Source organism: Ursus maritimus, unplaced genomic scaffold (assembly GCF_017311325.1).
Source record: "Ursus maritimus isolate PB19 unplaced genomic scaffold, ASM1731132v1 scaffold_3, whole genome shotgun sequence".
In the NCBI taxonomy this organism is placed as follows: domain Eukaryota; kingdom Metazoa; phylum Chordata; class Mammalia; order Carnivora; family Ursidae; genus Ursus; species Ursus maritimus.
This window is the reverse complement of record NW_024425563.1, coordinates 5,459,941-5,474,741: the sequence shown is the minus strand read 5'-3', so window position 1 is coordinate 5,474,741 and position 14,801 is coordinate 5,459,941. Positions and strand designations below refer to the sequence as shown.

The window sequence follows — 14,801 nt, the reverse complement described above, 5'->3', positions numbered from 1 at the left end:
GTTGGAGGTTGTTCTACCAAAAACCCCCAAACCAGGGTCATCTTACTGTTGCTTGGCCATCAAAGGAGGGCTGTGTAGTGGGAGTGGAGCCAAGGAGGTGTTGCAGTCTCTTCCAGGAACACCCCAGAAGGCAGAGAAACACTCTGAACCCCCTTTGGCTCCCCCCTTCTTTTCTTCCGGTGCCTCCATTAGTGGGGTTCTTGAGAGCCTGGGACATGTAGTCCCTACAATCAGAGCAGGGCAGGCAGGTCAGGGAAGGCAAGGATAGATGGGAGAGCAAAAGGTGGTTGAGGGGGAATGCTGTTAATCCCACCTGGACCAGTCCTGGGTTATCTGGAACAATCTAATTCCAAATACACTGTCCCAATGCCCCGGTAACTGCTGGAGCTTTCTGGACATTTAAATATGGGTATACACCGATATCAGATTTGTCTTCCTGACACACAGCATTTCACATTCCACTCGCTCAGTGGGACCTGACCCCAAAGTCTAGCTACAGAGTCTTTATCTGAACAAAATCCAGCATTCTTCCCAGAATTAAAAAAAAAAAATCCATAGTAAAACAGTAATCAAATGTTATTTCCTTAACATAATAGACAATATCTAACAAAATCATTGGAACACCAGAGGTATTCTCATTAAATTCTGAATGGTCCAAGAATTATAAATACTGAAAAGGAGACAAGAATTTGTTTGATGATATAATCTCCTACCTAGAAAACAAATTAAAATTGACTGGAAAACACTTAGAACTGGTATGGTAATTCTATAAAGTGGCTGGCTAGAAAAGAAATACTCAAAGTGTAATGCTTTTCTTATATAATAACTATAGCCATCTGTAAAATTAGAGGGAAGAAAGATGTGGCTCACAAAAATTAATGTGCAGCTCCTTTACAAGGGACACGACAGACCTTGGTGGGAGGCTGGAAGACGACCAGGGTGAAGGGAGAGGGGGGCATGTTCCTGGAAGGGGAGACCTGGAGCAGTGAAACCAGCCCTACTTCCTGGAATACCATGTCCAGCGAACAGAATCAGATCCTATCACCACCACCACCAACAGACACACACACACACACACACACACACACACACACAGAGGATTTTAAAATTTGGGATGTGTACTTTTAAAGTCTTCCAGAAGAATAAATATGGGAGAAAATCTATTAATGGTGGTGGGGGGGCTGGTTAGGAGAGGGTTTCTTCAGCTGATTGTACATATTACATAGTGTGATCCTTAAAAGATGTAGTCGCGGGACAACAGGAAGCATGGAGGTCAGTGAAACCCTAGTGATCATGTCATACATGATGATTATGAGGCTTTGAATCACGGATGGTCATTTAAATATTTTATATAATAATGCGGTCACCCTTACACTGACGGCTATCAGTGACTGATTCTGAAGGCTAACACGGCTTCTCCAGTTACTTCCAAAGCAGGTTATGGGATGGGGGAGGAAGGAGAGAACGTGAAACCTCTGGATCCCAGAAAGTTGAAATAGATGTCCTGGTGGGAACTCACGCTCGTGTCTTCCATTAAAAGTGATCTTCAGAGAGGTTCTCTTACATCCACCCGCCTCAGAGTTGTGCTCTAAGAAGCCACAACCTCTCTCCCTCCCTCTCTGTCATCTGCTGGAAAGCCGCCAAGCAGCAACCACGTGTGAGTGCATCGGCATCCACGCTGGCCAGGCTGGGGTCCAGGTCAGCAATGGCCGCTGGGAGCTCTGCTGTCTGGAACGCGGCATCCAGCCCAATGGTCAGACACCAAGTGACAAGACCACTGGGGGAGGAGATGATTCGTTCAGCACCATCTTCAGTGAGACGGGTGCTGGCGAGCACATGCCCGGGGCAGCGCTCGTAGACCTGGAACCCACGGTCATTGATGAGGTTCACACTGGCACCCGCCGCCAGCTCTCCCACCCTGCGCAGCTCATCACAGGCGAGGACGAAGCTGCCAGTGACTGCACCCGAGGGCACCACACCATCGGCAGGGAGATCACTGACCTTGTCCTGGATGAAATTTAGAAACTGGCTGACAAGTCCACAGGTCTTCAGAACTTCTTGGTTTACCTCGGCTTTCGAGGGGGTACTGGGTCCAGGTTCACCTCCCTGCTGATGGAACGTCTCTCTGTCAATTATGCGACAAGTCCAAGCTGGAGTTCTTCATTCACCGCCCCCCCCCCGCCGAACCCGGGTTCCCACAGCTGTGGTTGAGCCCGACAACTCCATCCTCACGACCCACATCACCCTGGAGTGCTCTGGTTGTGCCTTCCTGGTAGACAACAAGCCCATCTATGACATGTTGTAGAAACCGCCATACTTAACGCCCAACCCACACTAACCTGAGCAGGTTGATAGGTCAGATTGTGTCCTCCATCACTGCTGCCCTCAGAGTTGATGGAGCCCAGAATTCCAGACCAACCTCAGGCCCTATCCCCACATCCACTTCCCTCTGGGCACACACGCCCCTGTCATCTGTGCCGAGAAAGCCTCCCACGAACAGCTTTTTGTAGCAGAGATCACCAATGCGCGCTCTGAGCCAGCCAACCAGAGGGTGAAAGGGGACCCTCACCATGGCAAATACATGGCTCCCTGCCCGTCGTATTGTGGCCAACGTGGTTCCCAACAATGTCCGAGCTGCCACTGCCACCATCAAGCCAAGCGCACCATCCAGTTTGTGGCCTGGTGCCCCAGTGGCTTCAAAGTTGGCATGAATTACCTGCCTCCCACTGGGGTACGTGGTGGAGATGTGGCCAAAGTACAGCGAGTGGTGAGCCTGCTGAGCAAGACCGCAGCCGTCGCTGAGGCCTGGGCTCGCCTGGACCACAGGTTTGACCTGATGTATGCCACACGTGCCTTTGTTCATTGGTGTGTGGGCCAGGGCACGGAGGGAGGAGAGTTTTCTGACACCTGTGAGGACGAGGAGGATGTGGATTTTGCAGAAGGAGAGGAATTACTACAGTTAAAAATGTCACAAAGGTGCTGCCTTTACAGGCAAGCTTATTCTGTTTTAAGTATTGAAAAGTTGGGCTCTGATCCGTTCATTTGTATGTAGCAGTGTATTTTTTCATACGCAATGACGCACCTGTGCTTTAAAACACGACTCTGTTACAGACCCAAGCTGTCCGTTTCTCTGATGGGTTTCAATCAAGTATTCCTTGTCTTAAGTGAAAAAAAAGTAATCTGCAGAAAGGATCACTGGGAAGTCATCACTGGGTCTTCGTGAACAGCAGACAGCCTCCCGGAAGGGTCTGCATTTTCGCAAGCCTGGATCTACAATGTGAAGCATTGTGTTCGAGGGCACTGAACTCTCGGCGGGGAGGGTCTCCGCCCCCACACGCCCTGCCACCCTCTTTCCTCGCTGTAGAGTTGCAAAGACCATTGCACAGGGGCTTTCTCAGGACAAATACTACGGCAGGTAGCAGGGTAAGTCCTCAAAGAGGCAACATTTTCAGAAAGAACTTAAAAAGATACATTTCCTAGAAATTGCCTCTGACATTTCAGATCTGCTCCAGGGAAAACCACTGTGGAAGCTTGAAGTACTGACCTGTCATCATTTGGATAACCGTCTTCCAAAATCATTGAATATCCTACCTCGCGGACTGAATCGGTTATAAAACGTAGGGGCTCTTGACCTTGAAAAGCTCACAGGGATATGTGCTGTGGAGCCAAATACCAAACAAGCCATTTTAAAACAATTTTCAATAGTTGCTCTCTAGGGAAAGTCGGGAGCAGACAGCTTTGGTTTGTTTGTTCATTTTTTTTTTTTTAAATAAGTCTGTCCAATTTTTGAGTCTTCAAACTATTTGACTTTTTAACTGATTTAACTCTTGAAGCAGTATTTGTGTACAATTATGGTAAAAATAGGGGCGCCTGGGTGGCACAGTGGTTAAGCGCCTGCCTTCGGCTCAGGGCGTGATCCTGGCATTCTGGGATCGAGCCCCACATCGGGCTCCTCCGCTGGGAGCCTGCTTCTTCCTCTCCCACTCCCCCTGCTTGTGTTCCCTCTCTCGCTGGCTGTCTCTATCTCTGTCGAATAAATAAATAAAATCTTAAAAAAAAAACATTTAAAAAATAAAAACCCCGCGGTGCCTCATTTCCCCACTTTGGCGTCCCACCTCCCAGCATTCGTTGCCACGTCACTGCCCCCAGCAGTCAGCAGTCCCTGGCTCTTCCCGCTGCCGTCAGAGTGCCCCCTGACCCCAGCGTCACGGTGACTGGAAGGTGAGGATCTCCAGGTCCCTCAGCCACAGATGCGAGCCTGGCTCTGCCTAATTCCTGTTTAGCTGATGGGCCGCGTGAAGGAACCACGTTTCATTATTAAAATGCTGAGTAACGATTAGAACAAGAATCAAACCTTTGAAGAATTCTAACACTGGAGTTGGGGCTTAGCCCTGTGGGTGGGTGAGGCTGTTGTGTTGCTGTTTTTTTAAAGCCGAGCCTCCTCCAAGTTCATCATGCAGCAGCTACAGCTCCACTTCCCAATGCAGGGACCGTGCAAGGATCAGGCTCCTGTGAGTTTCCATCTCAAATTCAGCCAGTAAGGGCCACGTGGTCATGAAGCCTGGCATCAGCAAATCTATGTCAAAACCTGAACTCTGATGGAGAATAATTCAAGTGCAACCCGTCGCAATTGGCCAGCTAATTCCCAGCAATATTTAGGAAGTCATCCAGCACAAGGTGAGGCCCAGGACTGATTACACATACCAGTCGCTTTACCCACTCGTCCAGATTCATACAAGGTGAAAGTAGGTTAAGAGAAATCAGCTCACTTGTATGGGTCAGGGTTTCCCAGACTGATGGAAAGATACATATTTTTATTTTAGGGAATTGGTTCGTGTGGTGCTGGGGGCTGGCAATTCTGAAATCCAGGCCGGCTGACAGGTAGAACTTTGGGCAGAAGTTGGTGCCCCTCTCCTGCCCAACACAGCCACCCCAGTACGTGTGTAGGGCCTGTAAGTTTGTCAGCTGTCCCAGGCATCCTCCTTCCGCGTGCTTCTGGCATTTGCTTTCAGCCCCACATTCTGGCTGTGACCTCTAACCTGGCCAGACCGCTGCTCCCGTTCCCCACAAGGCCATTCCCCACAACTCTGCCCTCACCCCCAAATCTCTCCACCACGAACAGGCAGCCCATTTCTGAGTGGAAGTGTAGGGTGAGGGCCTGTCTGGACATAAGTTCTCTCAGTGTAACTTCCTTCAAAAGCAGAGCTTGAGACAAAGAACTTGCAACCAAGTAAGTGATTTCGGAACTGATCTTTAGAAGCAGGACTGAGAGAAGAGGAAGGAGTTCCAGAAGAAGAAGAAAAAAACTACATGAGTGTGTATTATATCAAGGTCACTGCCAAGGTGGTTCTGCTGGAACTTCTGGAAAGCAAAGAGAACCCCCCCAGAACCACCAGCCTGAAGGAGGGGAGGCTGGAGCATGTGTCCCCCAATTGCACTCACTGCTTGTTGAGGGCTGCTCTGAGCCCCTGCGAGCTGAGCTTGTGTTGACACGGCCCTGGGGGCCTAAAACAAGCTGGCCTAGACTGAAGGCCCTGTGCCCAGAGCCGAGCAGTTCATGCAGGAGACATTCTGAGCTTGTGGGGTCAGCCTTTGAGCTGCACGGATATCGGGTTGGGCTGGTGGGCTGCAAGGTGTCGGGGCGTCGCTCTCGGAGAAATGTTCAAAGGAACAGAAGCAGTTCAGCCTGGGCGAGAAAGCCTGGGGCATGGGACAGAGGGCCTCACATACCAAAGGGCAGTCTGTGTTAGATACATGGTGGTGTGAGGGCTGGGGTGCGGGGGCACATTCTGCATCAGACCTTGGCCAGCCGCTCCCTGGGAATAGTCACATGCAAAGAACAGTGGCAAGATAAAGGAAAATAATACTCTAGATGGTGGCCTTGACCGCTTCTCTAATCAGGTGCAGAGAATTGATGTTAGCGGGGCTGGACCTCAGCAAGCATTCTCTTATGCTAGTTATTCAGGTTTCTGATGAAAGTAGTCCACGAAGCCTTCCATGTCCCCTCTCCAAGCTCCAGCCCTAAATCTCGATTGTACCAGGACTAGAGGCAGCCACAGGTGGTGGTGAGATGTATGGATTTGGGAGCCAAAGTTCCAGAGCTTGGGCTTGAATCTTACTTAGCTCTGCCATTTAACTAATTCTATCACCATGGGCAAGTTTCCTGGTGTCTGGTTTATAAAGCAGAGGCAGCAATAGTGCCCACTTCCTGGGCCTGGGATGAGGAATAAGTGAGTTAATTCATATAAAACACTTAACAACAGTATCTGGTGCATAGAAAACACTCAAACTGTTAGTTATGAGTATTAGTACTTCCTGTAGGAGGATGAAAGGAAGAGAGGGGGCCGGAAGGAGGGAGGAGGAGGAAGATTGGGGGGGGGCGAGGCTCAACCAGGCATCACTGCTGCCTAGCAACACCGCCCTCCACCGAGAGTGGTTCTGTCCCACATTTTGAAAAGTCTGATTGTTACTTCACCCCTTCGGAAAAAGCAGGGCAGTGGATAGGAGAAAATCTGAAAGGTACCTCTTGCTTGGGCATCTATCCAATGGAGAAGGGAACAAGCTTATTTTGTGATGTTCCCTGGAGTTAAACCAGGCCAGCGAGGGTAAGACTTGTTCTCAGTATCATGACAAACTGTCTAACATGTCAGTTGTTCTCGATGGGATGATGGGCAGTCCACGGATGCTCCCATGGGCTAGGAAATCAAGGATGGGTGTGCCTGTGCGAGACCCAGCCCACTCTCGACATTTCCTCCCACACTTGTCAGACAGAACATGGGAAGCAGGGCAGAGAGAAGCCCGTTCTGCATATAGCCCCCAGACTCTTCTTTGTAAGTAACATTTTCTAGTGTGTATTGACAGCTCGTTCTAGGTCGTTGGAAGCACTTTCAGTATGTTGTTTGATCATCACGTGGGCCCTGTGATGCACGTGGTTTGTTAGTGAGGCCCAGTCCTCTGGGTTTTGTGACCAGGGATTCCCCTTCCGCACATGGGCTCTGGCCTTGTCACTCTTCCTCCCTACAAACGAAGTAGGTTACCTGACCCATGAGCTCCACTCCTTCCCTGTGGGAGCCAGCTGACAAGAGGGAACATTCTTCCTGCTCTAGGTCTCCGTGCCAGAAGTTCTAGTGGGCAGGCACCCTACAGGAGAGACCGTGGATGTCCGGCATGGCCCCCAAGGGCACGACCACATCCTCCTAATTCTGGGGCTTGATATTAGCAACGAATGCTTGGCCTGCAGACCAAAAGCCAGGCCTTCCAAACTAGGTGTATACCATGATCTGTTTCTACCCGCAGAGCACTTCTGACACCAGATGTGTGGGTTCTTTGCACACCAACCAGTTCTCCAATTCCCCGCATACCGGCTGGGTGTCCTCCAACTTAGTTCAATTCTGACACTAACTGCTCAGAGTTAGCACGCAGACCCCATGGGTTAAGGGCTCAGTCCCACTACAGGCACAGGCACAAGCCCCAGGCTGCCCCATTCTTCTGACCGACCCGCTATAACGTTCCCAGAACCCCCTCCTTGGTTTAATAATTTGCTAGAATGGCTCGCAGAACTCAGAGAAACACTCTACATACACTGAGCAGTTTGTTCTAAAGGATACAACATAGGTGCAGGCGAATGCAAATGAGAGAAGTGCATAGGGCAAGATATACGTGGGGAGGGGGTGGCGCATGGAGCCCTTGGTGTGTCCAACTCAGAAGCCCCCCAGATCTCCATGCTTAAACGTTCCGATGGAAGGTTCGTTACATAGGCCTGATAGAGTCCATCATCAGCCGTTGGAGATTGAGTTACTCTCCAGCCATTCCCTGTTCCCAGAGGTGAGGGTTGGGGGGCCGGGGGGGGTGGAATTCCAACCCTCTCCTCATGCCTTGGTCTTTCTGGTGGCCATCCCCATCCTGAAGCCATCCAGGGGCCCCCAGCCACCAGTCATCTCATTAACAGACCATGGGGCCTTGAGCCAGGGAATGCTCCAAAAGGTGGGAAGAGAAGGAGACAGATCCTCCCTTTGAGCTTCCAGAGGGACTGCAGCCCTGCCAACATCTAGATTTTAGCCCCACAAAACTCATTTTAGACTTGGAACCTCCAGAACAGTTAGATAATAACTTTGTGGTGTTTTAAGCCACCATATTTATCATAATTTATTACAGCAGCAATCGGAGACCTACATTCTAAATCCATTTCTTTTACTTACGATGTATCTGTTGAACTCTGGCCTTTTGACCCATGAAGTTTCCTAAGGCAGGACTTTGCTGACTGTGTACTAATGGTTCAGGTGAACATTTTCCTCCTTCTTCTGGACGTGCCACGAACTGGCAGCTGAATCCACCAGCTGGGTCAGGCTCAGATCCCATTCCTTTGGCAAACACTGTAAGTGACTTGCTTTCTTTTCAGAAGATGCGTGGTTTTTGTTCTATTTCAGTTTAGCAGCAAATGATGTTCGGGTCTCAGCTCCATTAATTAATTCATTTGGAGCTGCAAGCTGGTGGTATTTGAATTCTGCAGTTTAAAAATGTTTATTAGCTATAATACTTTACAAGCTGACCCGTCTCTTCATCTACTATTTGGTTATCTAGCGGTACTGTTTATCTAGGAAAGACAGTAAATGCTTTTCCTTTGCTTTTGTTTACTCAGTTTTCAGGATAATGAATTGGTTGCCTGTCATGCTCAAAAGGTAGTCAGTTAGTTTTTATTTAAATATCATTATAGGGGTGCTTGGGTGGCTCAGTCAGTTTAGCGTCTGCCTTCAACTCAGGTCATGATCCCTGGGATCCCAGGGTCCTGGGATCAAGCCCCACATTGGGGTCCCTGCTCAGTGTGGAGTCTGCTTCTCCCTCTGCCCCCTCCCCCACCCCCACTCATGTGCTCTCTCAAATAAATAAATAAATCTTTTAGAAATATAAAAATAAATAAATATCGTTATAAATTTATGGACTTAAACATATTTGATATGTTTCAATCCACTGAAATTCCTATCTTTATTGAGTCTCAAATTGTCCCACCTTTGGCAGTTGGAACTCCTGAGTCATTTGGACATGGCCTTAATAGTCTTTGCTAGTTCTTTGCTGTTTGATACCTCGAGATGTTCCAGGCCCCAGTGTTCCTACCTCCAATCCAGAATCAGCCATTTCTCCTAGAATCTCTGGTTTCTTTTAATGCAGAATGTTTTTTTTTTCTAAGAGAAAGAGCATGAGTGGGGTGGGGCCGAGGGAGAAAGGGAAAGAGAATCTAACATGGGGCTTGATCTAGCAATCTTGAGATCATGACCTGAGCCAAAATCAAGAGTCAGACGCTTAACTGACTGAGCCAACCAGGTGTCCCAATAGACAATGATATTTTAAGAGTACAATCTAGAGGCTACGGATATATATATATATATATATATATATATATATGTGTGTGTGTGTATATATATATATAGAGAGAGAGAGAGAGGGAGAGAGAGAGAGGACACAAAAATATAGAAACAATGACCAACCAGAATGCAATGATTATCTATAATACATCCAAATGATACATAGTACAATCAAAATGATGTACTTTTTGTTCGTATGTATCTATATATGTACGTATTTCAAATTTTACATATTTATCAATGTGTATCTATTTATGGAGATATCTATCCACCATCTATCTATATTGAGTTCATAGAGAACTTTTCAATTCAAGTTGAGAACAACAAGGTTTTTTCTTAACCACCTCTATATTCCATCTATATATTCTTTCTTTCACACTGAGACTCTTAGTTCTCAGTGATACGGGGAAGGATAGAATTAAAATACCCCATAACTTTTCATTTGCTTCATCCCACATTACACATACTACAGTCTCAGAGCAACAACACTAATCCTAGCACATTAATTATGATTATTGAAAACACTTAACAAGTCTGTCTGTCTGTTATACCCATTCCCCCTTTATTTGTTATGATTTATTTTATTTATTTTTATGATTTATATCATCAGATCATATAGTCATCACGTTCTACAATCTCTGCTGTCTTAGTTTTACAAGTAACTATATATTTAATGCTTAGCAGCCATCCTTGTGCTAACGTTTACAGACATTTACTTGTCTGAAGTTCATTCTCTACTAGATTCCTTAGGAAGAGCTCATGGGAACATTATTTCCTGAGTTCTTCCTGCTCACCAGAGTGTGTGCTCCTTACACTGAAAAGTATTTTACTGTTTTAAAATCCATAGTTCCCATCTTTCCTTGAGCACCCAAAGTACATTGTTCTTGTGGCATAAAGCATTGCTGTTGAAAAGCCCGATGATGAGCCCCTATTCTTTACAAGTCACTTTCTCTTTTTTATTGAGATTCTCAAGGTGTATTTACTCCTTTTCCCTAAAGTCCTGTACTTTTCCTAGAATATGCTTTGGTGTTGATCTTTGTGGATAAATATCCCCAGAAGGTACAGTGTTCTCTTTCAATATGTAGTTTTAAATCTTTGTAATTCAAGAAATGTTCTCTTGAATTGAATTAGAGTTGTTAGTACCTGGTTTGATCCCTTGATTTCAATTTTTTACTTCAGGGACTCCTGTCCTCATGTGTTGGATCCTCTTTGTCTATCTTCGATATTTTTACACTATCTTTTCTGGATTCTGGAAATTTTCTCTCCCTTTCCCTTCTACTTTTCTTGTCATTGTCTGTTGTGTTTATTTGTTCTTGTGTTCCTTCTAGTTCAGTCTTCACTTCTAAGATGTGTTTCTTCTGTTTCCAGTTCTTTTTTTATTTCTGTCAATTCAACTCTGAGATTTTTGTGATTTTGATTTATGCTGTTCTGTTTCATCTTGTGTCATTTTCTTAATGTCTCTTAACTTTTTCTGATGTACCTTCTTTTTTTTAAGGTTTTTATTCATTTGGGAGAGAGACAGAGAGAGCACAAGCAAGGGGAGAGAGAGAGGGAGAAACAGACTCCCCACTGAGCTGGGAGCTTGACGTGGGGCTCGATCCCAGGACCTGGAGATCATGACCTGAGCCGAAGGCAGATGCTTAACCATCTGAGTCCCCCAGACGCCCCTCTGAAGTACCTTCTAAGATAGCATCCAAGAGTCCAGCCACCTGGTGTACATCCATGTATAATCCCCTTCCCTTGATTGTGGGCAGGACCTATGACTATAAGAGATATCATTCCCATGATTAGGCTACATCTTATGGCAAAGGCAAGAGGATTTTTTGGTTGTAATTAAGATTCCTAATCAGTTGGCTTTAAGTTAATCAAGGCAGAGTATCCTCAGTGAGCCTGATCTAATCAGGAGACTTGTTTAAATGAGAGTCTAAAGTCAGAGACAAAAAAGTCAGAGAAGTTCAAAGCAGCAGGGGGACTCTCCTGTTGGCCTCGAAAATGCAAGCTGCCCTGTTTTGGAAAGGGTCATGTCACTGGGGACAATAGACAGCTTCTAGCAGCTGAGGGTCTAAGTTCTACAACCACAAGGAATTGAACCCAGCCAACACCAGTGAGCTTGGAAAAGGACCTCAACCCTCAGGTAAGATCACAGCCCCAGCTAACACCTTGATTTCAGCTTCATGAGACTCTAAGCAGAGGACCCAGCTAACCTGTGCTTGAACTCCTAGTCCATGGAAACTGCAAGATGATACATATCTTTTAAGCTACTAAGTTCATAACTCATTATGCCACACTAGAAAACGAACATGGTACATTAGGTTTCTCCCCATTCAGTGAGCACGTCTTCCAGCTTGCTTCGTTGTTCGTGTGGATTGTATGTCGTTCTACTTCTCTTCATCTTCTTCTTAATAGTAACTCTGTGTGAGATTTGACCTTGATATTTTGTGCTATTAATTTTCATATGAAGTTAGTTTTCCTGAACTTTTATAAGAAGGCTTGGTTCTAATAGCTTTTTTTTTCAAGCTTAACAAAGATCCTTCTGTTGTTTTCATGTAGCAGCTTGCTTGATGACATTTATTGGCTTGGTTCTCAGTTATCTGGACGTTCTCTTTTCTTCACTTCTGTTATCCCCATTCTCTTCAATCTTGATTTTACTCCAAGTAGTTTCTCCTTAGTGTCGGGCCTCAACCAGGAAGGGAACCTTGCTGGGCCAGTTTCAAGCATTTATAAGGTTGGACTGATACAGCTTTTGAGGTTTTCCTGCAGGACCTCCATATGCTCTCTCTCTATTGAAATGGGCAAACCTCTCCTTGTTTCAGTCATTGTCTGCAAATTGGTCTGCTAGCTTCCACCTGTTGTTCAGTTAGATGCCCTGTGACTTCCTGAGCTCCCCCACACGGATATTAGTACCGTGCAGGTCTCATGGCTGTAGTGGTTTGTCCCACCTGCTTTTATTTTGGAGTTAATGGAGATGCCTTCATAGCTAATTATCTTGTACATGTTGTGCATGAGTTTTTGTTTTTTCTACCTAGTTGTTCCATTTTTATTTGGGAATTGGGAGGATCCAAAGATGATGCTGCGACCCCTACTATGCATCCCCTAAGAATTCTCCTGCTATCTCCTTTTTATGGCCTGAGAAGGCTGAATTCCCAGGGAGGTTAACTAATTTGCTTTAAGTCACACAATTAGTAAGTGGGGAAACTAGCGTTTGAATCTGGTCTGAATTTCAAAGCTCTTATTTTTTTTCCCCACTATAAGCAATCATTACAGGGAGAAATGGGAAAATGGGAAATGATATAGTAGGGAAGGCAATCTTATTTCCAGATTATGTTACTCCCTAAGGAGTTTGGATTTTATTCTTAAAGCAGTGGGGAGCCATAGAAAGTGTTGGAGCAGAGAGGAGCATGCCAAGCAATGTTTTGGAATTATTAATCTGGTAACGGGCAGAATATATAGAAGACAGTTAGGGGACCTGTTTAAGAGACAACTTCAAAGGTCCAGGTAGCAGCAAAGAGAATAGTGGTGTGAAATGAAAAGGAAGGGACAAAGGGAAAGCAGAAAAATAAACAAGCAGGACTTGTTTAGGAAGAGGGGTGCATCAGGGCTGTATCTCAGTATTGGAGTGTAGACAGCTGACAATGCATTGTCAGAGTAAGGGACTCCTCAGGCCCTATTTACCCCCCAAAGCCTTCCTGGTCAACATAAAAGTAAGCCCCATGTGTACCAAGTGACGTGCCCATGAGCACTCCAGGCTGAAATCAAATTATGGTTGCCATAGTTTTCTATAAAGTGGTTCTAGTGATACTGACATCTTTTTTTTTTAATGTTTTTTTATTATATTATTTTAGTCACCATACAGTACATCCCTGGTTTCTGATGTAAAGTTCGATGATTCATTAGTTGCGTATAACACCCAGTGCACCATGCAATACGTGCCCTCCTTACTACCCATCACCAGTCTATCCCATTCCCCCACCCGCCTCCCCTCTGAAGCCCTCAGTTTGTTTCTCAGAATCAATAGTCTCTCATGATACTGACATCTTTGGTGAGACGATCAGGGACCTGAGAGTACATCCTGTCATTGTAAGTACCTGAGACATTTCAGAGTCTCGTTTGATTTTATGACCTGCCTGTGTAGTAAAGAAAGGGCAAGTTTTACTCTATGTGCATCGAAAAATCAGATGACCTTTATAGAAGCCACATAAGCCAGAAGCAAACCTGGGAATAAATCCAAGGTTTCCTGATGCAATATTTTTATCTACACATGTATGTTTGCTCTACCTTCAGTAAAAGAGAACAGAGCACTGTGTAAACACTAAGCACCCTGTAAATTCTAGGTAGTGACCCGAGAGAGAGTCTAATCGTAGAGCCAGAATTAACCCTGTGGAGAGATTCTACGTCTGTCCCTGATGCTGTGGGCAAGGGGTGGGCTGGATGTACTACAGGCAGAGTTGGCCACCAGATGTGTCAGGGATGCCCTTGACTGCATACAGATCCTAGATTTTATCTTGTTGGTGTTGGAGGCTCTCAGAGGAAATACTTCTTTTTGACGGTCAAGGTCCAGGGAAAACCCTGTATAAATAGACTTTTTTTCCTTCTTGTTCTTCAGATGTAACTGTATGTTCAGAGAGTAAGTTCAGTTCCATAGTATCTGTTCATAATGGACTTTGTTCCTTGGTGAACAGATAAGTGTGAAGAACCTTCCATCTAACAGAGCTCAGGCCCTGGTCAAGGGAGCAAAGATGCCACAGAAACAAAGCTCAGTCTCTGTTCTCAAGAAGCATCATTCCAGTAGAGGGAGGGTGATGGAAGGAAGTAGACAAGTAAAGAAGATCATTTCAGGGACAGCCTAGGGCTACGAGGAAGACAAAATAGCAACATGGCTCAGAGTGGCTGCTTCAGCTGCAGAAGACGCTTGACCACTGAGGAGGAGGGAGCCAGCAATGACCCGGGGGAAGAATTCAGAGCAGAACAATGTTGGTACCAGCTTTGTCTCGCCGAGAAGCAGTATGATACTGGGGAGGGCAGGAAGTAGCAGTATGTGTCCTAACATCCTTCATCAAGAGTTTGCCTTTTACCATAAGAGTATCGGGAACAGCAAAATTCTGTAGACTAAATGCCCCAGCAGCTATATGTGGGTGCCCTACATATGCAGGGTAAGGGCAGTAGCTGGGGTGCAGGAGATGGTTCAGGTCAGGAATGATAGTCCAGGTGAAGGATGATGGCTAACACGAAGAATGATGGTTCACTTGAGGGATAATATTCATAAACCTGGATTAAGGTTTTAGCATTACAGGTGGTAGAGCTAAGATACGAGAGAACTTGGTGAGTTTTGGCTGAGAAATTGCATGGGTTTCACTTACCGAGTAGGGAGAAGACTTGTGGGGAGCGTATCTGGGGGCATTCTGTAGCTCTCTCTTGGCCATGTAACGTTTGAGACACCTTTTG

General features: G+C 46.0%; 1 long non-coding RNA gene and 1 pseudogene across 3 annotated transcripts in view; both read left to right on the top strand.

The window, feature by feature from the left end:
* The window catches only part of LOC121105779, a 48,250-nt gene that overhangs the window by 21,876 nt on the left and 11,573 nt on the right, over positions 1–14,801 (top strand). The gene's annotated exons all lie outside the window — the stretch shown is intronic.
* LOC103660986 lies at positions 901–3,945 on the top strand (annotated as a pseudogene).